Source organism: Poeciliopsis prolifica, unplaced genomic scaffold, assembly GCF_027474105.1.
Source record: "Poeciliopsis prolifica strain line A6 unplaced genomic scaffold, Auburn_PproV2 SCAFFOLD007, whole genome shotgun sequence".
NCBI classification, from domain to species: domain Eukaryota; kingdom Metazoa; phylum Chordata; class Actinopteri; order Cyprinodontiformes; family Poeciliidae; genus Poeciliopsis; species Poeciliopsis prolifica.
The window spans coordinates 1,248,837-1,273,294 of NW_026562382.1; the positions used below are offsets into that span (position 1 = coordinate 1,248,837).

Below are 24,458 nucleotides of genomic sequence, written 5' to 3' on the forward strand. Positions count from 1 at the left end.
ATAAACAAATAAAAAGATGTTTTTCCTCAATGAACCTACCAAACACTCTTCGGTGTAGAGGTTGTTACAGAAGGAAGAAGCCGCTAAGATGTTATGTAGCTTTGTCTGAGCCAATTATTGACCTTTCAGCCATCTGGTGTAAATAATTGGCTGGTTGCTAATGTTAGCTGAAAGCTTTAGAAAACCAAAGATTGCTAAATTGTAACTTATCAATGTTGTGTTTAATTTAGGGCACTCAAATAAAACCTTCACTCACAGAGTAACATTGGATGTTTCACTTTGATAATTATAAATGGCAGAGTGCCTTAAAAACTTTTTATTTTATTTATGTAGTTATTTTATTATTATTATTTTTTTTTTTTACCAGAGTTTCACTTTTCAGGTTTTACCTCTTTAAGCTTTGGTTTCTGAATAAACTCCCATTTATTTTTGCTATGACAACATCCAGTTTTTGTTTTTTGTGCTTAGGTTTAAAACAAGACGCAGCTATCTACTTAAAATTTTCTATTTACAGCTCTGAAAAAAATCAAAGAGATCACTCAAAATGATCAGTGTCTTGGATTTTACTTTTTCTAGGTATATGTTTGAGTAACTACGTACTGGACTCTGGAGCCGTCTGTACGGTTGGATTTTGCTTGTAAAGCATCTTGAGGCAACATGTGTTGTGAATTGGCGCTTTGTGAATAAACTGAATCAACATTTAATTGAACTCTGGAATAGCGGGAAACAAAAACACACAAGTGGTTTTATTTTATCATTTAGAGTTTTTTTTGTTGTTTTTTTTAAAAGCCATTTTGATGTCTAGCTTAGATTCAAGTGCTTCATGTTCTGCATTATGAAGCTAAATAAGTAACACGCCACTGTGGAAGGAACTCTGGTGAAAACATGTTGAGTAAGAAAACAAGATTCAGTGTGGTGCACACACACACACACACACACACACACACACACACACACACACACGCGCACGCACACACACACACACACACACACACACGCGCACACACACACTGAGGCAGAAAAACACACAGCAAGCTGACATATGCTTATAGTTGGGGCAATCAGGGTGAGTGTTTGTGGTTTTTTGGATGCAGGCCTTCTCTTGCACGCACAATATAGCTCAACAAGGAGTCACCGGCCATTAGGCTCCCAGCAGTGAACTTCCTAATAAGCTCGGTGCTTCCACCACGTCCACACAGAGACGTTGTGAGCAGTCCAACTTGTATCTACTTACACACATTCAGGAATCCATGTGGCCGAACACACGTGAAGCAACTGAGCATTGCATTATTCATGTAGGATTTTTTTTTTTTTTCGCAAAAGCAAAGAGCGAAAACATGCGAGCGGCTGGGAAGCATTAATTCCCACCGTCTTGCCTTAGGTAGAATATTTTGATGTAGCTCTCTGAAGCCAACAATCAGCCGCAGGTCTGGTATGTCCAGGCTCCATTACCGCCAGCGAAAAGTAGGCCGCGGCTCTGCTCGACTCCTCCATCGTCAGCATGGATCTTGTAGCTGCTTCCATCAAACTCTTTTTGAGGTTTAGAAATTCGCTTCTGTTTGTGTCTAAAAAGTCTTGCCATATTCAGCTCATTGTTGTTACTTATGAGGTTTTTGCCGCATCAGTTCCTCCCTACACTCTTAAAGACCGGCGTTGGTAATCAACGCTTTAAACGTTTCTGAAACACAAACAACTTTAGAGGAATGTCCACTAAAATGAGGAATGCATCACATATGAACTGGTCACAGTTACAACAGACAACCAGCCCACCAAGGTAACCAACAAGCCTGTTGTTTGTGAGCATAAAGTTTGCCAGGTGAGAAGATACTTTTGTTGCACAAGAAGATGCATGGCACCATAAATACATGGTTGACTTTATTCAATCAGGGATTCCTCTGGTATCAAAGTATGCAAATTACATGAAATAAGAACCAGTTGTGTGCATTTGACGGTGCGTGTCAGAACGAGTCTGTATAGGTGCTGGAGGCGGAGTCTGTTTGTAAAGTAAGTCACCTGGAATTGAGAAGAACTCGTGTTCGTAAGGGTGTGGCAGTCAGGAACCCCTGTCGGGCAGCCAATATTACCATATTATTGTTTACGTATGTCATAATGTGAGCAAGCCTGAACCAAATTGAAGAGTAAATCCACAAAATGATGACACGTGCCCTACAAAACAGTTTTAGCCTGATTATACCGCAGAACTTTGTTTTTCCTAAGCCAGTCTAAGTCAGGCAGAAGTAAAGCACACACAAGTACTGTTGTGAGAACGTTTAGCAGTCTTAAAATCAAATACTGTGTGTATTTAAAGCTTTGAAGACATTCTCTTCTTCTTCTGATTTACCTAAGCAATAAAGCCTCCTTGTAACAAAGACAGAAAACTGTAATATAACTAGAACTGAGAACCCAACACCATGATGATCGCCATGTGATTAATGTGGGTCGACGAGTAAATCCCAAGCTTTCCTCTGCTCTCCCAATGCCAGAAGGATTATAGATTTTAGCTTGAAAAGAAAGAAGGACTAAGGCTGAAGGAGGATCCTTGTACCTGGCCTGAACCTTATACACACACACGCACACACACACACACACACACACACACAGAGAGAGAAGGAGAAGACATCTGGAAACAGGCACAAGCCTCAGCAGAGATCATTAGAATTTTAAATCTTGATCCAACAACAGACAAAGCAGCCGGTTCCCAAACAGCTTGTTTCGCCTCCGAAGCTGAACCAAAGACAGTAAGGGAGGTTGTGTAATTGAAATCCTTATTTACACTTTAGCACCAGTGCAGTGAACGGGACATAGAATCATCCGTGTGTCAGCTGAGTGCAGTAGATCAAAACACACATGAGCTGCAGTTCTCGCTTTGGCATCTGCTCTTACTTTGCTTTTCTTTTTTTATTAAAGCGCGACAGCAGTTGGGTTGAGATGTGCATTTTACAGAGGCAGCCACCAGGGGGGAGATGTGAGTCTTTGCAGCAGGAACAGTTCTGATTTGGAGCAAAAAAGGGAGCGATTGCTCTGATTCTGGGCTGCTCTAAAGAGCTGACTGTGCTGTTTCGTTTTAAACAGAGGGGTCACATGATGACCCCTTATGATTTGTCCTCCACTTCCTGCAACACCTACATGAGCTAATTATCCACAGGCATTTATTTAAGCTGAGCGGACTCGACCGTTCCTGGAGGAAATGGGGAGGGGAGGAGAGTCGGAGGGAGCAATAAAAAAAATGAGCAGGATTTAGGTTCAGCGGAGCGGTGCGAGGGTTTGGGCCGGAGCACCTGTCACACAAAGCCTGGGAGCTGTAAATGCCATCGACAAAGTGGGCAAGGTCAGGTCCCGCCACAACAGGGCCTCCGCAAAGGCCTCTTTGGATCTCCGGCGCAAAGCCAGAAGGATTGTCAGACACCTGTCAATCAGGGAACCGATCCGGACCAGGCTGCTGCGCCTCAGCTGGATGACGGCTGAGCCACTCCAAGACGAGCCCAGGACCTTCCCACGGAAACGCTTGTATCTAGATTGTAATCTCACAATGTTAGAACAATGAGGAGGAATGTTTCGCGCACTGGCAGAGAACGGAGGGTGAGATCAGCTGAAAGCTGAGAGACTAACAAAAGTGAGTGGGAGTGTGAGCAAAAGCAAATCAATAATTGAAAAAAGATACATCTTTGTCGTTTTTACATTTCAATCGTCGAAACATTTAAATCACATTAGGATTCACCCTTTTTGGATTTGCAACAATCGGGCCGGCGGGACGTCAGTTCGAAGTCAGTTGTTGATTGGTGCACTGGCTGCGGGGGCGGGGCCAGAGACGACCCATCTTCCAGATCTGTAGGTCAGAGGTTGCGTTAGACTTTCTCGATGTCCGTCATTTTGACACCATCAGAATAAAATCCGGTCATAATTTTACGTGCCGTTTTTTTATAAAATGACAATAACGACGTATTCAGTTTCACAAGCTGGAAGGAAAATCCATATTGTGTCATCACACGTCAAGCAGATGATCACTTATAACTTTTTCTCCGCAGTGAAGAGAAAACACTGCCGGAGGCCCAGATAACGACATAAAATCAAATGATCACATTTAAGTTATAAGCTATTCGTCTGCTGTGGCTTGAAGCTTTGTGGTCTCACAACTTCTTCCTGGTTCGCATGGACCAGGATTTTGCACCCAGCTGTTCATAATCACACGTCTCGGTTTTGATGTTCGTCTGAGGGATAACTCCGCTTGCATGCGCCACTTGTAGTTGATCAGAAGTCGGTTGAAGTCATACGTTTTTATGATATAGTTAAAGAGTAAAACCGAGGCGATTCTTCTCTTCGACTTTATCACTGGACGGAAATATGAGGAAGTGTTTTTCCTGGTCTCTGAGGAGACGGTCTCATATGAGGCCGCATCGTGCCTGATGCGAACACAACCGACGTGTTTAATACAAAGTTGTAAAGAGAAATGTGTCTGGGTTTCCAGGCGTACTCCGAACCCAGAGAAGCGGGGAAGTGGAGGATCACTCAGGAAGAACGAGCGTCTTTGCGGTGAATCCGAGTCTGAAAGACTTTGGATCTGCAAGCTACAAATTTTTCATTTTATTTATTCTTTTTTTTTTTTTGCCCAAAGACAACATATCTTTCACTTTTACTGAGCTCATACAGGTGTTGTCCGTGTGCGTTGGGATTGTACTTGCTTCACCCTGGGGAGGTCTCAGTGTCCTGCTCTAGCTGCTAGCTAAGCTCCTCTAAGGATATGGCAATACATCAGGGAGAGGATGGAACGTCCCGTGAAACTCGTGGTGATCCCATCTGGGACTAACCTCTGACCCCCTGTCCCAGAGGACGAGCAGGGCGGTGGGGTTGTGTTGAAAGGGGATAATATAGCGAGAAGGACACCAAGATGATTGAATTTTGTTTTTTGGTTCAAGGAGGGGGTTTGAGGATTTACCAAGAAACTGAACCCTCCTCCTCTCCTTTCTCCTCTCCCCTCGGTATCTGCAGCACCTTGCAGCTGTCCCTTTTCCCTCTAATTTTTCTCTGTCAGATTTCAGCCTATAATTAGCAGAAAGACCTCAGTGACTCTCCACACACATGGACGTGGATGCCTGGGTTACCCAGAACTAATAGTCTAAATCCACCTTGGTACACACACTCGCCCTCCCCGCCGAGCCCCCCGGGATTGAAAGAGTGACAGGTTCACATGTAGAGTCTTCCAGCTTAACTTCGCTCCGACTGACCACGCAGCCTTAAAGGGCAACCCCGCAGAGGTCTCCTCCACAGCGCCTAGGGGCATCTTTAAACCCCCGCAGAGTCCTTCCCCCTGCTCGGCATTCTTGTCATGGCATTAAGCCCCCACCTGCTGCCCGCGTTGCATTTAAAGAGCAGTTTTATAGAAGCGGCTGGGACTGAGGGTCTGGGAAGTTCCAGAGAAAAAGCAGCAGCCGCCGGGTGTGCACTGCCTATGGCTTCACTGGAAACAGAGTACCAGCAAACTCTTAAGAACTTTTCCATTACAACCCACCAGACCCCATTTACACGAAGCTGTGGTTGATAGTGAAATATCAAGGTCATGTTGTGCGTAATGGGGGTCTGGTCTCGAGTCCTCTTGAAATCATTTCGACAGCTGTGATGTTTTTCTATTTTTTTTTTCCAGCGTCATTACTTCAGTCAGTCTCTGCATGAACTCACTTGTGTTCCCAGATTCAGCAAAACGTTCTCGCTGTTGCCTCCAAGATATCTGTCTATACAGATGGATGGGTGATGGTGCTGAGACGACGGTGGTGTTTCCACAAAGCAAAACGCTCTTCTTCACATCCTGGCTTTGGGCTCTGTTGTGTGAATGTTGGATATTTCCTGGTCTCGGATCAACGGGACGTTCACAGGTGGTGGAGCGTTGTTGAAAGTAACTAAAAAAAGTGACTTTTAATGTAACTTAGTTAGATTACCGACTACTTGATTTAAGTAGTTACTTTTACTAAGTTACTTTTTCAAAGTGACTATGCAGTCGCTGACTATAACACGCAGCCCCGGCCTCGGACATGTCACATATTGTAACAGATGAAAAGCTGCAAGTTGAGAGAAACCTCATTAGAGGCCCGACTCGTGTTATTGCTCTACAATTTAACGGGCCGTTATTTCCAAAGGTGCTTGCAAATGAAAAACCCCTGTGAAAAGCAGAAAAGTCATTCTCAAGAAACAAGAGGAAGTCCAGTGTCCTTCTACTTTAGCACTTAGCATCAAGAGCTAACTAAGCAGCTAAGAAATTCAATCGTCGGACATTATGGATTCTCAGCAACGCCTGCTCGTTTTAGTCTTATGGAAACATCTAAAGAAGACCTTTAATATCTTTGTTATTATCTGGAACCTCTTCTTCGGTGCTTTTGTATTTAGGCTTCACAGCTCAGACAAAACTCAATTTATTCACAGACGTCTGCAGGACTGTAAAAGTGATTTTTTGTTTTGTTTTATTGGACTCAAGTGGGAATTGTTATTTCTAAGTTATTACCAAGCAAGACTTGGTAATATAGGTTAAATATTGTGCAAGAACACGTCATACGTGACACCTCGTCCTTACAGCAGACTTTTACTGCACCACAGAGGCCCAGAATGAAATCAGGAAATGAATTACTCCGAGCATTAACACCACATTTAGCATGTGAGAATTGATCAGCACTGTCACTGCGCAACAAGCGCAAGAGTTGTCCGCTCTGCGAAATGTCGACAGATAAATTTAGCACTTATGCTCCCCAGAAATCTTCCTCCGCCAACAACCACAGACTGTGTGAGAGACCGCAGTCTTCTTTTAATGGACGTGAAAGAAGGTCGGAACAGGCTGAAATCCAAGCATAACTATTTCCAGCGTAATACCAACACATAAGTCGGCGTGCAAAATGAGAACAAATGCCGCCCCGCATTTCAGACGCTGCAATATTTCCGAGGAAACTCGACCCTCATCCTAGAGTAAACCGTGTCGTTAAAGGTCTTACAAAGTCATTCTTTTCCTCCTTTTTCTCACACTTCGTTTGGGAATTACTCCGCTTTACGGAGTCATTTCTGTGGTTACGGTGGATTTGAGTGGTTTATCAAGATTTCTGCTGGATTTTCTTCGATAGCCCCCCAACCCCTCACACACACACACACACACACACACAGCACACACACACACACACACACACACACACACACACACACACACACATCCAACACTAAATCACACATTTGTCTGAACAGATGTAAGCTTTCCTTGCTTACGGCGCACACATTTTACGACAAAAAAACAACAAAACCCTTGCGTGGTTCACCAGGCCTCACACGACATTAAGCTTCTCGACTGGAGACATTACAAGGCCGGGCTCTGGCTCGCGAGATCATAAAGTTCTTCCCCTGCAGTTTTGATTTCCTGAGCCCCTGTCTCCGAGTCGCATTTTAATGAGAGAGGGGAGGCATCTAGAGTCAGGCGGGGAGAAAAAAAGCTGTAAACAGGAACTCGGCTGTCCTCGGCGGAAGGTAAGAAGGTGTGCAATAATGGGCCGAAGAGCAAAAGCTTGAGAGGCGAAAACAGAACCATGATAAAAAAGCAAACACAGAGCCGCTGCTGTGAGTGACAAGTTCATGTGGGGAGGTCTTCACCATGGCAGCATAACTCTGGTTGCTAGGAATAACACAGGCAGATGGAGGGGCCGTCTGATTTTCCGCAGTGACCAACAGTAAGGCACAGCATCTGCTAGTGTGTTTATTTGTGTGTGTGTGTGTGTGGTGTGTGTGTGTGTGTGTGTGTGTGTGTGTGTGTGTGTGTGTGGGTGTGTGTGTGTGTGTTTTGGACCAGGCCTGGCACGGAGAAAAAGTATTAGATTCAGGAGGACAAATAATTAAGTGACATCAGCTGGTGAGGTCTGGCGAAAGGTTGCGGCCGCAAATATAGACACTTTTTTTTTTTTTTCCCCTCCCGCCCCCGATAAATCGTTGCCGGTGTAAAGCACAGACCTTTGGATTGACAGAAAACACTGCGAGGTATTCACTTCATCCCTGATTAATGTGACAGAGAGGTCTTTCAAAAGTGCGCCCGGAAATAGAACAAACGCTTCGGACAACGGCGAACAAAAAACAAAACAACAAAACAAGCTGGGTCTCCGCCTGACGTCACCGGAGAACTCGCGCCTCGTGGTGCCGGAGGGTTGAAGGACAAAAAAACGTTGCTGTACTTCTGACTTATTGTGGTGTTGTAAAAAGTAAAATAACATTTTGTTCTCCACTCTAGTAATCTCCCCTTAATCAAAAATAAGTATTATTATTTATCTTTTTGTTGAGTTCATGGACAGAGGAAGGCTTCTGAGGTCATTTGAGTAATGGGAACTATTTGTGGTGTGTCTGGATATTTGAACTCAACCATCTAGAAACTGAAACGTCATCTAAACTCTGCCTCTAATTCATGACATTTGTTGACGTCGCTATCATCTTGTTTTACTTAGCAGAGAGAAAGAAAAAAAAAACATTCAATCATCTCCTGCACAAGTTCAACAACCGAAGGATGCTAAAAGTCAGATAAAAGATGATCTGCTGATTTACTGTGCCACTGTGACAAGACTGTCAGTAAACACCTTATTGTAGCAAGGTGTTGAGCCATCGCGCCGGAGAGACCTGGGTGTGAGTCGGTAGCGGCATGATATGTGGCCCCGGGGCCTTCCATCAGCACCACTCCGGGCAGCAGCATCAACAACATCTCACCCGGCTCCCAGAAGTCGCACGCTGGCATCGAACTCTCGGCATCTCTCTGACCCGGAGAGATGCGGTGTCGTAAAATTAGCACCTTTCTCTCAAAAAAAGAAAAGAAAAACAAAAAGGATTGGATAGGAGATGGTTTGGCATGATCGGGGAGCATATCCGGCATCTGACATGTGTTTGGTGGTTAATGACTTTTATTGACCTGTCAGTTCCCATCGCAGCATTTCTCTGTGAGCCGCCGCGGCGAGGTGAGACGGGTTTAGTTCCTGGAAAGAGGAGCAAGTCTGTGGTGGCGACAACGCCTCGCTGGTAGGCGTTGTCGCCACCACAGTAAGTAATGATCAATAAGTAACGATCTTGGGCGATTAATCTCCCCAGAAAGTATCACGATAAACGATAATATTTTTGTTTTGAGACAATTTGCCAGTAATACAGCGATCATAACGATATAATACTGCAAGAACACATTCTCAAAGATCAATAGACTTTAAATTCTAATGAACATTTACCACTGGGAGACATTTTAATTATCCAAAATGTATCAACTAAACAACAGAAACAACTAGTAAAATGAATTATGAAGTCTCAGAAAACAAAATTATTCTTCATAAAGTAGTTTAGTTGAGACCAAAACTCCAGACTGAGTGAGGACTTTATTATCCAGTTTTTGGTAAAAAGAGAAAAACAATAAATCGTGAAATTAGAAATTATTGAGTTTGTTTTAACTTTAACTCATGAAGTGATCAAATAGTTACATAACCTCTGAATAGGAAAAGCAAACAGTTTGGGAATCTGTATTGATTGTTCTCGCGCTTTGTCCAATGACAAAAAGATTGTTTGATAGCACTTGTTTGTTTTCAGTCTCTCATATTCAGATTCATCAAAAAAAAGGAAAACAGAGTGTCACTAAAACCCTTTAGAGGACACATAATTACTAAATCCACTTGTGTGTGATTTAATATCCGTGTACAACCTGTGAGATCCTCCAATCCAGACACCAGGGAACGCAGCTCAGAGAGAAAGGTTTGGTAAGTTTTAAAGTAATATTACGTTTTAGAACAATATCTTTCAGAAGACGGTTTAATCTATAATCCACAAATAAGCCAGGCAAGCGGGCAACGGTAGCTATAAGGGGGGCTTGAAGAGGGTTGGAGGAAGTGCTGACAGGACAACTATTAGCCTTGTGCTCCATAAACGTCTCCTTTATGAAGGAACTGGCACCAGAAAAAAAAAAGCCACTATTGACAGGAAGCTGCGATAAGTCCTGTTTGCAGTTCACCACAAGCCACGGTGGGTACACAGCAGACATGTGGATGAAGGTCGCTCAGGTCAGGAGAAAAGATGGAAGGTTTGAACAGCATGTAAAACAACACTTAGTCCCAATGATCAAACACGGTGATGGCAGCCTCATGCAGAGGCACAATTGAATGTATTCATGGGCCAATCAAAAGAGATCTGTGAAGAGGCCCTTCATCCAGTTTCAGTGACGAAGCAAAGACAAACTGACGTCTAGATGTGCGAAGGTGAAGCTTGGAGCTTAAATTACAGGGAAAGCTGATTCCACATGGGATTGATGCAATGCGACCGAACAAAAGTTGGGCATTTGAAATTGTAAAACTGTGAAAATGCCCAACGATCTCCGCACGTCCTCCGTCTATCCTGCAACTTTTGGATGCGTCCCTCACCAATCAAATGCCTCATGAGCAGAGCACTGCAAAACCTGCTGGAATGCCAGGGAGGTAAATCAGGTGTGATTGTTATCTTGGTAAATGTGAACAAGTTTTGGGGTCTGAATACTTTTGCATGGTGCCGCTAAGATTGAATAACGTTGGACTTGAAGTCGCCTCTAAATCAAGTCAAATTGTCTTTACTTTCTGATTCCACATGGGATTGATGATCCAGATCAATTTTATATTCTACAAGAAGTACAAAGTTACTCTCATTATTGTGCCTCATTCGGCATACATAGAGCTGAATATTGGATGAAACACACCAGCTACAAAATACACACACACACACACACACACACACACACACACACACACACACACACACACACACACACACACACACACCATCTCTGACAGGATAGATCATAAACAGGTTATGCTCTGTAAACAAGATACAAGTCCTGACAACTTTGCACATGAAGTTGAGTTGATTCTAAGCCTCCAAAAGCAAACTAGCGTTCCCAGTTGAGCATGTGGCCTTTCACAAAGACCCTCTGTAGTTATCACCTAAAGTGTGAACGGACCACTCTCTCTGGCTTTTCACAAACAATGTGGACGGCCAAGCAAAACATCATAATTCTATTTATTTACTTTGAAAAAGATGTGATCTCAGGTGCTGGATATCTCTGAGTGTATCTCAGGCCAAAACAGGGTGAACTTTGGCGCGGCTTTCTGCAGCGCCTCCTCCTCCTCCTCCGCCAGGCCAGCTCTCTGACTCCTTAACACACTCGTTTGATTTGTGCTGCGGCTCACCGAGGCTCGGGGCCACGGCGGCGGCGGCCTAAAGGTTGGAGGCACTCTGTTGTGACCATAAGCGTCGGAGGATAACAGCGGGAAGGACGGAGTGAGGAGCTCTGTGACCGGACTGTCTGGATCGGAGCTGTGAATGTGCATCACTGTGTACAGAAAGAAAAAAAAAAACACCAAAAGACGCAGATTTACGGACCTGATATTTAAAATTAGGTCAATTCAATTTAGATAAGCCAACATAGCTTCAGTTGGGGTGCATGGGAAGTTTGTTTTCGCAAATGTCTGACTTGTGACGTGGACTGAATGACGTGTGCAGCAAAACGTTACTCATTTACTGAAGGAAGCAGAACTTCTTACATTTTTTTCACGTTACAACAACCGACTTCAATAGCTTATCTGCTGGGATTTTATGTGATGAAACAACACAAAGTAGGGTCATTTGGGTAAATGGATGTAAGTCATAGTGATTTATAAATGGATTAAAAAAAATACAAACAAACCAAAAATCTGTGTTCAAAAATCACATTAATATCGAAAAGTTGTGGATTTGCACTCAGTTCCTCGATGTCAATACTTTGTAGAAACACCTTCCATCTCGAGTCTCTTGGTGTGTGTTTGTATCCAAATATCCTTCGGAAAACTGCTCAGACTCTGTCAGATCGGAAAGTGTCTGTAAATATGAACTCCCAGTCGGTTTAAGCCAGACAAGGGCAGAATGTCTTCTCCGCTGATCATGGACAATGTCTTGCCTCAAGGAGAGGAGTCGAAGTATGTCGGGATCTGGGCTGAGGTTCGTTCTTACCCTCATCCCCGGTCATGAGCTCTGTGACCAAAACAGTGAGATTAGGGACACAAGCGGCCAAATTGAGATTCCTCTGTTGGATGTTGGCGCTCGACCTTAGAGATAGTCAACCAGCAGAGGCTCGGAGAGTCGCTGCTCCTCCACACTGAGAGGAGCCAGACGAGGCCGCTCAAACCGAGATGCCTCCAAGGTGAGGTTTTCAAGGTACGTCCTACTGGGAGGAGATCTAGAGAAGGACCCATAGGACGACCCATAGGACGATGTTTCTTGTCAGGCCCAAGAGGCTGGAAGAGGGAAGGATCTGGCCGGCGACCCAACCCTGGATCAGACAATGGACGTATGGAATCACGTCTATAGCTTAAAAGGTCCATTCATCTCCACTTTGATTTAAACTATCTCATTGTATCTCCTGCTGTTCGCTGAGGTTCCAGAACAGAAACCCTTCTTTCTCCCCAATCGTAAGTCTTTAGAAAAGAATAGCAGGTTTTTGACCAGGATTCTGACAAACTGTAAACAGAACTTCCTTTTAACAATGACTTTCTTCTTCATGCCATTCTTGCCAAAACACCAGATGTCCAGGTCCTTCCCCTTCCTGAGTAGTGGCTCTCTGCAGCTCCCCCTTAGCTAAAACTGGCTCCTTGACCGATGCGCTCCTTCCCTGGCCTTCTGTTTTATTAGCATGGCCATGTCTTGGTAGGTTTATAGATGCTCCGTGCCGTTCATTTTTCGCATGAAAAAATGAACGGCATGTGAACGGGACTCTGTGAGACGCTCAAAGCTCGAGATGTTGCTTTACAAGCCAGCCCTGCTTTAAACGTCTCCATAACTTTCTATCTGTTTTCTGTCTGACAATTTTGCCGTGCTCCTCTGTCTCCGCGATGCTGTTTGATCACTAACATTCTCTAATAAACCTCCTGCAACAGCTGGATTTATACTGAGATTAAGTTACACACATGTGGGCTATAATAATGACTTCAAAAGACAATCGCCCAAATTCGCTGAGATTAAAGGGGTCGAACATCAATCCATACCTCGCTTTTTGGGATTTTTCTCTTTTTCTCCTTTGCGTTAGTCTCTCACATGACATCCTAATTTAACATTCTGAGGTTTTAAGACGAAAGGAGGGCACGAGGAAACCCAACTCAACAAAAGTCAGGAGCATGGCAGGAGGGCATTCAAGAGAGACGCGATACAAGCGAGGAGTATTGTCACCACCTGTTAACACATGTTGCAGCACATACTGACAATAACAGCAAGCCGACGCGGCGGGGGATGAAATGTGCGCGGAGAGGAATTTCCATGTGATGTGACGATATCCGGGACATGCGATGGCCGCCTGTCAGCATGCTGGCGGTCTTCCTCACCGTGGTGCCCTCAGATTTCCACTGGCCTTTAATGCGAAAAGCCCCAGCCCTGATGTAATTTGTGCTCTCCTGAAGCCTAGGGGGGTGGGGGGGGGCGAGAGCCAGGAGTGACTCAATGTCGGCAAAGGTTGCGCTGACGCCGAGAAAGGCCTCGGCAGCAGCGCATTAAAACGCAACTGACCAGGCCTGCGGTAATATAAACTTTATTGCGACCGCATGTGATGCCATTCAGGAATTTGCCAAGTCTGGATAGTTAATCTTTCAACAGCCGGAAACATAATACACTAATACAAATAGAACAGATTTATTATTTTATTAATATTACAAGAAGCAAACAGGAGCTTAAAATGCTCAACAGGAGCGAAGTGCTTTGCCTCCAAAGGCAGAAACGTGACGAAAATTTGAAGAGTGTCAAATTTCCCCTGATTTGTACTATCGGTTACTTTTCTCACCCCACGCCTGCAGAGTGTGGTCTCATCAAAAAAAAGATACTTAAAACTGCACTGCTCTATTACTATGCAAGTTTTCTATTTATGTAGTTCTCTGTGTATTGTACATGTGCGCCGTACCTTGTGGTCTATCTTTATCTCCATGGAGCTGAACAGGTGTAATCCAACGCGAGGCCAAAGCCTTCTGGAAACGGATCCACATAAATCAATTTAGATATAATTACAGACAAAGCTATTCATCAGTCAGCAACGGCTCATATCATGTCTTTTGAAATGATTATCGTAGCGAGCTATTTTCTGCTGATGCAGCTAATCCCATCGAGAGCCGCGCGCCGACCGCCTGTGCAAAAAAACAAAAAAAACAAGGCTCTGCTTCAGTGCGAGGAGGCAACGTTTCACATGGATTCTGCTTTTTCGCCAGAGATCTCTTGGTGAAGAGGCAAAACATGCAGCGTGCGTGGATACACGGAGGATTGTAAGGCTTTACAGAAGGAAAGGATCCAGACGATCCGCTGTCCGGTCCTCCAAAAACCATTTTCTCACTCACAGACCTCTGCTGTCACATTTAAACGATAGAGATGACCAAGCAGGTTTTTATGTCCAACAAAGAAACCTGCGTGTCAGATATGCTTCAGACGAAACGTGTCCAAACCACAGTGACCCTGTGTTAAATACTCATTTCCCTCTAGGCCTGGCGGTGTCACACTCATTTTTGTTTGGGGCCAGATCAAGAACCAGGGACGCTCTTAAAGGGGCCGGTTGTGCAAATGCATTGATAAGACCTGCTCACAAACTGCAAAAATATCAATAAATTGGTCTAATCAAATAATAATATTATCGAACGTCTTTTCATGATTGTGATTTTTTTTTTGCAATAAAAATCAAAAACGTTTGAGGCACTAATTTGGAAATACTTGCAATATTTGCTCTTATTTATGACGGTAAATGCAACTTTTTATATAGATCATGGGCTGTAATCTGATGTCAATTAGGGCTGAGGCAGCTGTTTAGTACAAGTAAGAAAGTTTTTGACAATTTTCGTGGAGAATCGGCAATAAACTCCCAATTAAATATTAGTACAACAAAATATCAAGGATTTGTTGACTTTCTGTGAATTTTCACAATAATTCTCAAGAAACAGGAGGGACTGACTGATATAATTCGGCAATAAACAGATAAAAATTGCATTGATTTGATTGAAAATATAATATTTAAGCTCACTTAGTGTTTAGTCTAGAATCTAGAGGGCCACATAAAAGCCTATGGCGGGCCGGATTTGGCCCGCGGGCCCCGAGTTTGACACACATGCTAAAACATGCTTGTGCCATTATTAGTAGCAAAATCTACCATCAAGTCTTTGTGAGAACTCTCAGTAACTTCTTTACATGGAAAAGGTTTCTGAAGTCGGACACGCTTGTTTTTATGACCCTGAGGTGTCGCTTAATTATGTGCGAAAGGTCTTGCCATATTCTGTTAGTTTCTTATGATCAGTTTTTCCATTAGGTTTAGCTTCTTGTGTTCTGTTTGGTTTATTTTTCTGATCAGTGTTGGTATGTTTCTCCTCTTTGGTTTGTCGTTTTCTTTGTGTCTAGTTTAGCTCCCTCCCCTCCACAGCTGCTCTGAATCCCCCTAATTATCTCACCTGCCTCAAATGTCATTTTCCACCGTCTCATCGGTACATAAGCTCTGGGTTTCGCTGTCCACCAGCCGGTTCCTCCTGTCGTCATGCCTGAGCTCCATGTCCTTTTTTTCCCTCCATGTGCGAGAAAAAAAAAAGATTAAACCTTCATGTTGCTTTCCCCAAATATGACAACAGCAGCGGGTTTTCGAGCATGAATGGTCTATTTACGATTACGCCACAGAATCTCGTTTGAAATTCAGCCCAGACTTTGACTGAGCCGGTCCCAAACTAACATTTTGCTCGGTTTATTTATTTTTCTACAACTGAATGGTGCGCTTCGGATCATTGTCCTGATCCAGAAAGCTTAAAATGGCAGACCGATGACCGGACATTCATTGGGTCCCGATGCGGCAGAAACTCTGCTATCATGTCGTTTCACTGTTGTTGAGGCAAGTCAAACCGGACGAGCGTCTTCATCAGACAGAGTCTGAACCTCTAAGGAATTTCTCCAAGAGTTTTCAAACTCTTTCAATGCTGCGTCCTCCACAGAATCACTGACTGAGATTCTGCACGGTACCAAAGAAACGCGTGAAGCTATTAGTAAAAACGAAGCGAGTTGAATTATACCGCCATTAAATTATCGTCATAAAACTAGCGCACCGTACTTCAGGGTGCTAATGGGTTGTGTGACAGATGGACTCTGGAAAGTGCTGATTAATTAGAAGGAAGCTAATTGTCGGTTGTCTGGAGGAAACGTAACGACCTGCTGACAGAGCGGTGTAAGTGATCAAGCTGGTGGCAGCGTGACAGAGTGCTGAAGGAGGGCAGCGGCAGGAATAATGTATGATATTACATTTTGTGCACAGGAACATCGACAGGGACGAGTTTCTGTAGATCCTAGAAGTCCTGCTGTTTGGGTTTTGAGTTAGCTTGAAGGCAGAACTTTGACTCAGTCAACTTGTGGGATATTCGTAATGCAAAGAAAAAATCACTGTAATTATGAACAAAATTCACTTTTTTTCTTTTAAAGTAGCTTTTATGGATGTTTTAATAAAATTTCATCTGGTTTTCAATGTTTTTTTTGATTCAGATGTAAGTAAATATGAATTGAGGAAGCACTTTAAAAATTAGAGTTTTTATGACACACCGAACACATACATACTCATGAATATGACGGCTAATAGAAACATATCTGTGCAATAATAATTATACATTACAGCTGAATACAAATCAATCATTTCTTTTCATTTCCACAAATCCCACCAACAGCGCCAAAATTATTTCTGAAGTCTGACTGAATGTCCCATTCCTACTTTAACCAGGTACAGATTTGACTCAGATAAAGATATTACATTATATGCCGGATCGTACCATGCCGCAGTGAGGCCTCTTGACCTTTATAAATCGGTGTTCTCTTGAAATAGGCCACCTAACCAGGGAGTAGTGCACTCACCTCCAAGCTGCACATCAACCAATGCTGAGTAGTGAGAGTTTCAGGCTTTATTTCAAATACTAAACGTATTTATCTCCCTGGCAAAGAATCATAGAAGGACTGACTGCTCACATAGATTGTAATATCTTGCAATTCACTCAGTGAAGTGTGAATCACAAACACAGAGGTCTGTTAAAAACAGATTTTGTTGCTTCTCATTTCAATCTCCAGTTCAAATGATTGAATAGTCGTTTTGGTGCCGAGGGAAACTGCTAAAAATACTCATTATAGTATTTATGAAGCGCAGAAACCTGCCATGTTTTCAGGGTAAATCTACACAATTTTGAAACATATGGCAGTAGCATCACTGCAGGATGGCCAGGAATTTTCTGAGTGTAATTGGGTTTTCCACATTGGCCGCTCTGTCCGGCCTCTTCAAGTTGCTGCGGGGGTCAGTGGTGGCACTGTGGTCTAAACAGAAAGTGAATGAGGCCCTAAGCTACGAACGTGATCAAATAAAGCTTAACGGTTGTCCCTCAGTCCAGACGCTTTATTGTTTAATGCTGTAAATGTGCACACGTTGGCACAATGGCATACGCAACATTTTACGACGCTTGCACGGAGCCACGCTGCCAACTCTCGTCAACGCCGATGGCGTTTCACAGCTGAACAGTCACTCTGGGGTCAGGCCCTCTTTGATGAAGATAGCAGCCAGATTTGTCTCCATTCTGGTTTGGGCTTTTCATAGACGCTAACTTTGAAGCCTCCACCGTCTTCATCAACTTCACTGGAGCATCTTTCAAAAAAAGCTTTCCAGTCGAAGAGATGACGCTGAGCGGGGCGCGTCACCGAGGCCACGCCAGACGATCACCTTTCAAAGCATAGTCAAACGATTGGTATTGCTTTTTGTATTCATTAGTTTCTTTTACGGCGCTTCTATAAAATTCGATCAGAGCGTACCTGCTGTGCCAAAAAAAAAAAAAAACCCCGATAGAAACGGACCCCCAAAAGCGCTCTGTGAAACCTCCGTCGGCCCGGTGGCGGTAAAGCAACTCCGGGGGCTCCCACTCTTTTTCTCTCATCGTCTTTCCCTGGTACTGAAACGTTAGCCCCGCGCGCCTCTGCCATGAGGTGATTAAAGCAGATCTGAGCCAAGCGGGTTTGAAATGCGGCCTGCAGGAATGTTCCACTTGACCATCCAGAGCATACCAAGTGAGAACGAAAGGTGGCGTTTGGGACGGGGCTTGAATTTCACCAGACCGTCTAATGCTGTAGCAGTCAACAAAACATTTAAGCTAATAAAATATTAGATGGGCGGCAAGGTCGGCCAAAATAGCTGTTGTGAGAACCCCCCCTGGACTGTATGTGCACGAATGGGTTACCTTTGATTTATTTAAGTTTTCTTGTGCAGCAAAGCGAGTGTGTTCCTGTGAGTTAACGGCAGGGGTTTGGATTGATGTCGGTCAGGGCTGAAGCCCTGGAAACTGAATCTATGCTTGTTCTAATGATCATAAAAGTTATTTGCAGACACCTACTATTGAAATGGGTCATATATAGTAACCAAAATCAAAATTCAGTGGGGTGGCTGATGAAAAACGGATACTCTCAAAGTCCAATAGAGCAAAAACACACACAAAAATCTAAGCTACAGAGATCCGGCAAATATACATGGAAACAAACGAGTGGCAGTCAACCAGCAGGGCAGGAGACGTGGAAGCAAAGTGAGTAAAAACTTTACTCCTTTCAGACCAAGGCTCCGTCCTATTCATCGAGTCAATGTTTCTTTTTCATATATGTCAGAAAAGTTGCTCCAGAGAGACGACGATACATGCGTCAGAGGGTGAAGGCTTATCTGACTTGAGCTCTCAAAACTGCAACCATCCACACAGTCACACACCACAGTGGATGGAAGGGGATGAATAGTGTGAGAGCTACTGGAGTAAAAGGTTTACCTCCCAACCTGAACACAATAGTGACGTGCAGCCAGAGCCACAACAGAATGGTTGAGATTAACAACGTGTTAGAAAAGCCTAAAGTCCAGAGCTGAGTCCAATCAAGAACCCATGGCATGACTTGCAAATGCATGTATACCGATTCTCTCCAACCAGCCTGACTGAACAGCAGCAACGTTTCGCCCAACATTTCCTTCAAAGAACCTTTCACACAAAACTGTAACCAGCAGAGACGACACCGAGAGAAAAGTGAAAAGACCAGACAGTTTGTCAATAACTACTGACGATTGATCCTCCCAGAAGGTATCGCGATAAACGATAAGTTTGTTGTTTTGAGTCAATTTGCCAGTAAAATAATCTCAAAGATCAATAAAATTTAAATCCTGATGAACATTTTAACACTGGAACCGGAAGACATTTTAAATGTCCAAAACAAAACAACAGAAACAGAAAATCAAATAAATTATGAAGTCTCAGGAAATGAAATTAAGGTTTAGTCGAGACCAAAACTCCAGACTGAAGACTTTTGTTATCCAGTTTTTGGTAGAAAAAAAAACAATAAATCACGAAATTAGAAATTATTGAGTTTGTTTAAACTTATCAAGCGATGTATCGATTACTGCGACAGGTTTTTTTTTACAAATGGGGTAGATTTATGGTTGTAGAAGAAGAAGCGGGACTCTTTAAATATTTAATGAATGTGGAAAACACACACACACACACATACACACACACACGAAAAAAACAAGTGTCATTACTGAGAGCAACCCTGAGCACCTGCTCCTGCACACTGAGAGAGCTGACACACACTCACCTTCATCTGGGAGGTCACTGTCACATTCTGCAGACAAAGACAGATTGCCTTATGCACAGGTGTTCTTCCCACTCACCCCCTCCTGCTTATAGACACACACACACACACACACGCAGAGGCACATGCTTCCTCTCTCTCTCTCACACACACATGCAAACACATGCCGTTGTGAACACAGTGGTTGTTTTGCCCTCCCCTCTGGGCATTAATCACTGCAGTCAAAGGGGGATCATGGAGGTGGGATTGAAGCGACGCTCTTGAATTATGACCGTAGGAGCGTCCCAGTTTTCTTGATCGCACAGCATCCTTAGAAGCTTATCGTGAACCTTGTTAAAGGCCCTTTTATGCTTCGTTTATGTACGAAGTGAATAAATGGGTCTGACTCTAAATCCTGTTTAGTGTCGTGGCCCTTTCATGCAGCTGGCACTGGCTGGTGGGTGCTGCGCCCCCTAGAGGACACTTCTGAGCTGTCTTCCACACTCAGTGAGTTAAAGACAGTTTATTCTCAGAGAGGGAAACACAGCCATTAAAGAGGGAGATGTTATGGAAGAACATACCTGGAGTGTTTCTTGAATTGTTTTCATGCATGTTTGAGAAATCCCCTGATCTCTGTGGCAACCATTCGGGTCAGACTCAAGTCAGATTCGTTAAAATAGCTCGGTTCAGCGTCAAAGCTGTTCAAAATGCTTGAAATCATAAAAAGATTGTGCGTTTAGTCAAAAAGTTCCTCCTGGGAGCGTCCAGATCCAGCTGAGCTTCACAGAGCTGCCCGTCCCCTGTGGCTCACCCGCTCGGCTCCTTCAGACTAGCCAGGAGCAATTAGCAAACACCTGGTGGAACTGCTGAGCTCATCAGATGAGCTACTTTTCAGTCCAGAGAACAGATGTGAACGGCCTGATGGACATTCACTGCAAAAACCGACCAAGTGTTTTCAGTCTAGTTTCTAATAGAAATATCTTAGTCTTCTTAATAGGAGAACTAACTTACAAGTAGCTTTTCAGCAAGATGTAGGAGCTTGATTTAAGTCGGTCAATCACTTTTTAATGTTGATGGAAAAGCACAATTTCCTCTGGCAGATTATTTCCCTAAAACAAGTGAAAATATCTTGCTGCAAGTGAAATAATCTGCCTACGAAACTAGTACTTTTTCCTTTAGGCCTGCTAAAGAATTATAGACTGAAAACAAGCACTTATAACTCGCTGAAATATTATTTAGCTTTGTCTTGTGGGCTAAGATATTTATTTGCCCACTGAATGAAGAGCAAACCTGTTTTCACCAGAGCTTCATCAGACAAAGACACGCCTGCATTTTGTGTTAAAATATTAAAAATTTTATGTTGGGGGGAAAAAAAATTTGATTTGGAAAAATGTTCTTTTGTCTGATTTTGTTTTATTTTTACTTAAATGAATTATTGTCATTTTGGTCCTTAAAATATCACAGTTTCTACCATAGAAAGTTTTTTTTTTGACCAAATACTTTCTCACTCGGGTTGCTTTTCACTTTTACTTGAGTAAAAACCTGTGGAGTCGTTCCGCTCCGCTCTCACGCTGCCAAATGATCCCTCAAGCTACTGTTGCTGTCAACATTTCATCAGTTTCAGTTTCTGTTTATTTAATATAAATGATATTAATACATAGACACCCCCACTCATTATTGAAAAGTATTATGATTATTACGAAACGTATCCGTCTTCCGCTTGCGAGGGAAGTGAACGCACGTTACCGGACGTATTTAGAAAAGGGAATCCATCAACCCTAACGCCTGCACTCAGCAGAGGCCTGCGGCGCCATCTCCACACCTGCCTGAACAGTTAATTAGCAAAGACAACATGGCAAACCAAGATGTCATGCCCTGTAGGCACCCCTCTGTGAGGAGAATCAAGGTGCTAAAATGGGGAACTGATTTATTAAGCGGTAATTGTTGGTGTGGATGTCTGCCCCATCGGACGGGGCTGGGGTTACTCACACACTCTGCTGAGTGCTAACTTTTGTCAGCTGGCAGATTCGCGACAGACATTTGCCAAAAAACCTCCCGCTGAGCACCGGGGCCGTTTGGAAAAGTCGCAAAGTTGTTGCCACCGGCTTTGATAATCGGCCCGTCTGTCCTGGGAAGGGAGCCGTTTGTTCGCTTTCACTTCACCTTCTGCAGATGATTGATGGAGAAACGGGAGCAGAGGCAGGGGACAGAGGAAGAGAAGGGGGTCAGCGGCCCAAAATGTCTCGGTGTTGGGGGGGTAGTGGGGTGTTGGGGGGTAGTGGGGTGGGAGTGGCGGGCGGTGGCCTGGCTTTTCTGGAGGCCTGTGGACAGAATCTGTTCACAGAGCTGCACTCGCAGCACATGGCTGATATAGTAGATGGCTGGAGATTGCGAGAGCGCCAAATAAGTTAGCATTGTCCAGCTGGGCTATTTGTGGAGAGGAAATTTACTTGCAGACAAACTGTCATCCGATGATCACAGGATAGAAAAGACAGGACTTTAAAGAATGAGTATAATTAACCACGCGTGTGTGCATTAATGTCATGGACCTCACCGGGTATTTTCTGGACTTTGTCGACACTCTGCAAAACAAGAACAACTTCCTTTTAGTCTTCAAAATAAGAGTTGCGATGTGGAGGCTCAGCTGGCTGTACAGCTAACAGGTAGCCATGGTAACAGCTTACATCACGATACAGTTTTAAGTCATAAATATAGTAAGTGAAAGTTTTAGCAGTTTCTCTGTTTTGCTCCTGGAATATGCATTGAATTTTCTTCATATAATGACACTAAAACTGCAAAATGCATATTTTTTTTTTACATAATTTTTCAAAACTCCCGTAGAAAACATGAACTTTTATAATTTTTTTAGCAAAAATGTTTCTCCTATCCGTTTTAAGCCCTAAAAGTAGTTTTTTTTTTTAATAACAAAGGTACTACTATTGATCTTTTAAAAAAAATTTACGTTACATTTGTAGCTCTAAAGTCGTGTTCAAATGTAAAAAGGGGTCTTTGGATCGTTGCGGTCTAACCCCATATTGACGGCGTTTAGACTTAAAGGACAGGACAATATGACAAAAACATAACTTTGCGACAGAACCTGAAAGTTGCATCGGATTACCATTTATTTAAAAAAAAACCCGGTGTGGTGGGCCTGTTTCTGTGCTGGAACGACTCGACTGGGTTTGGAATAGCATCACTGACCCCTGGGGGGCCAAATGTCTGCAGATCTCGTCGTGATTTATATACCTGCCATGAATTTACAGCTTGTGAATTGCTTTCCGTTAACAGCAGGACAGCAGGGAACGGCGGCCGGAGGGGACCGAGCCAGCGGCTTGTTCCGCTGGAAGACAGCTTCATGCGCCGCTGCTTGTGATTGTCACTTTTTTCCTCACCTGAGCTGAAAGAAATACTTATCTTGTATGTGCTACAGACGCAAGCTAGCGACGGGGTAGCAGCGCTGTTGTCTGTATTGGTTTTGTTGTTGCCGTTTGGGGATGCCTATGGCTGACAGATATCTCTACTGTAAGTGTATATTTGCTGTGTGCGCGCGAACATTCCCCAGTCACGGCACCTGGTGCGAAGGAGGGCTTATAAATTCCCACGATAAGGAGAGGGGAAGTGTCACATAGCTGGGTGTCATTTTTTTAAGATGTGAGAAAATGCCGCCCTGCTTGCTTTCCTCCTGAAGAACAGCAGGAATGAAAACAGCGAGAAGATTCCCGGACCGCCAAGCGTTCAGTCGAAAACGGTGAAAGGACGGCAGCGACTGATGGTTTCTGTGGATACCAGACTTTTCACTGTTGATTTTTTTTCCCCCCCACAGATGCTAAGAAATGTCACAAATATGGGTGATAAGCTCTTTCGGCGAGTTATAGACTCTGTGCTGATAGGTGTACAAAGCGCCTCCTGTGCTCGGTTTGAAGTGTTTCAGAATGTGGTGCTGCTTTTCTTTGAAAAGCATTAATATTTTTTTAACCAATCAGAGAACGGACCACACCAAAGCGGTGACAGGAGGGGTGCAAATCCCAACTCTGTTCGGTGCAGATGTGCTTACTGAGAGAAGAATCCAAGTTAGCAATTTTCAGTATCAAGTTATTGTTGGTAAAAGGTCTGAAGGATGATAGTAGTCTATAAATTAAATGTTAACAGGAAGTGTTTTATTTTGTTACTTCCTGTTTTAAACTCGACTTAAGGGAATTTGGTGCAGAAAGTGAACGATTAAAATAACTAACCTGGGATGTTATGGTGAGTTCAGCGTTGTGGCTCTTCAGTTTGGTGAGAACTGGAACAGTCTGTCCTCTCAGCGAGAAAAGCACACAACCAGAAAGTGTTTCCAGGTAAACCAGGAAAACATGATTGGCTGATGTAGATGAACCAATCAGAACGGAGCAATTAAGGAAAAGGAAATGACAAAGAAGCATTCAGGACTGTGACGCAACACAATCCCCCCAAAATCCGTTGTTTACCATTAACATGCTGGTTTTCTACAATCTAGAATGAAAATTATACATTTAACACTTTCTGCGGATGGATAAGGAAGAGCCATCGTCAATGCTTCGATTTGTACCCACCAAGTGAAGATCGTGTGACGGATTCCCTTTGGTCAAAGTAATTTCATCCAGGTTCATCTTTCCATAAATTCTCGTTGATTTTGATCTTTTCAACGTGTCCCAGGAGCCTCGGCATCAGCTAAATACAACGCTACCGCCAAAGTGTTGCGCTTGCATGTACGCTTGGCATTTTGGAAACATCAGTCGGAGGAAGATTTAAAGGGATGAAGGCAGGTTGAAACCGAATCACGTTGGGTCTGAGACTTGTAACACTGTCTGGTGTTAAATTAATTAAGTTGTTTCCCAACTTCT

The 24,458-nt window shown here is 43.6% G+C and overlaps 1 long non-coding RNA gene across 1 annotated transcript; it reads right to left on the minus strand.

Moving 5' to 3' along the window:
* Positions 1-3,693: 3,693 nt before the first annotated feature.
* LOC129360917 (uncharacterized) lies at positions 3,694-24,316 on the minus strand. The gene is made up of 3 exons (XR_008606103.1): positions 24,168-24,316; positions 23,829-23,956; positions 3,694-3,826 (listed from the first exon to the last, which is right to left on the minus strand). It is a non-coding gene; the product is annotated as an uncharacterized LOC129360917 (long non-coding RNA).
* Between the last annotated feature and the right edge of the window lie 142 nt (positions 24,317-24,458).